Below are 1,512 nucleotides of genomic sequence, written 5' to 3' on the forward strand. Positions count from 1 at the left end.
TTTAATTTTATATAAATTGATTTTAATTGAGTTTTTACCTGTAATTTTGGATTTTGTCCCTAATATTATAATTTATATATATATATATATATATATATATACAAATAATAAATGAGTATATGCATATATACGTACATGTATGTACATACCTACATCTACATGTATATATAGATGTATATCTGGGTACAGAACGTTGCAATATATATACATACACACACACACACACACACACACACACACACACACACACACACACACACATATATATATATTTGCGTGTGTGCCTTTGTGTCTGTCGCCCCACTAGCGCTTGACAAACAATGGTGGTGTATTTAGTTCTCCCATAACTTAGTTGTTCGGCAAAAGAGCACGATAGACTAAGTACTACGCTTTAAAAGAAGAATAAGTCCTGGGGTCAATTTTTTCGACTAAAAAACCCTTTAAGGCGGTACTCCAGCATGGCTGCAGTCAAATGGCTGAAAGAAGTGAAAGAATAAAAAAATGCATACACACACACACACACACACACACACACACACACACACATACATACACACGCACACACACACACACATACGCACGCACACACACACACACACACACACATGTGTGTGTGTGTGTCTGTATATAAATATATAGTAATATCCCATATCACATATCTCTCCATTATCAGTGTGATTCCAGTCATATCAGTCAAGCTGTATATTATTTTACTTTAAATATGTACAACATTGGTATCTTTGTCATTAGATCATCAGTATACACACACACTTCTTGTTCCCCCCAACACACACACATATAGAAGCTCTCTCTCACCACGCACATACTTTTTAGCAAAGGACAGGGGAAATTGTATGTGGCCTACAGTCACGCCATGCATCAGACATTCAAAAACTCTCTCCCCCCCTCTCTCTCTCTCTCTCTCTCACACACACACACACATGCACACACACTCACACACCTAAACATACATGCTCACACACAAAAACATACACGCATACACACACATTCCATCAGAGACAAATTCAAGCATACACGAAGACTTGTCAGATAACGCGGGATCCATTGAATTTACATTCTACCTTCGGCAGAAATGAAAGACCAATTTCGATAGGGTGTCCACTCCGTGGAAGATATAAGACGGCAGGATTAATTTTGTCTGTGATTTCTGTGATCACAGGTCTGCAAGACGACGACTGAACGGGGTCTAAAATAACAACAACAACAACAACAACAACAACAACAACAACAGCAACAACAACAACAGCAGCAGCAGCAGCAGCAACATATACGAGTGGATTATGAAAAGTTCCTGGCTTTAAGGGTGTTGTAAAAGTCCTGGTTGGAGGCCCAACTTTTCGAGTTCTTTTACAGGGTTTAGAAAAACTGAAGGGCGTCTGCAATAAGTGTTTGAATCTGAGAGGGAGAATATGTTGAATAAAATCATAATTAACTGATCCTCCTGTATTTTCTTTTACCCAAAACCAGGAACTTTTCAACACCCCTTCGTAA

Source organism: Octopus bimaculoides, chromosome 4 (genome assembly GCF_001194135.2).
Source record: "Octopus bimaculoides isolate UCB-OBI-ISO-001 chromosome 4, ASM119413v2, whole genome shotgun sequence".
NCBI classification, from domain to species: domain Eukaryota; kingdom Metazoa; phylum Mollusca; class Cephalopoda; order Octopoda; family Octopodidae; genus Octopus; species Octopus bimaculoides.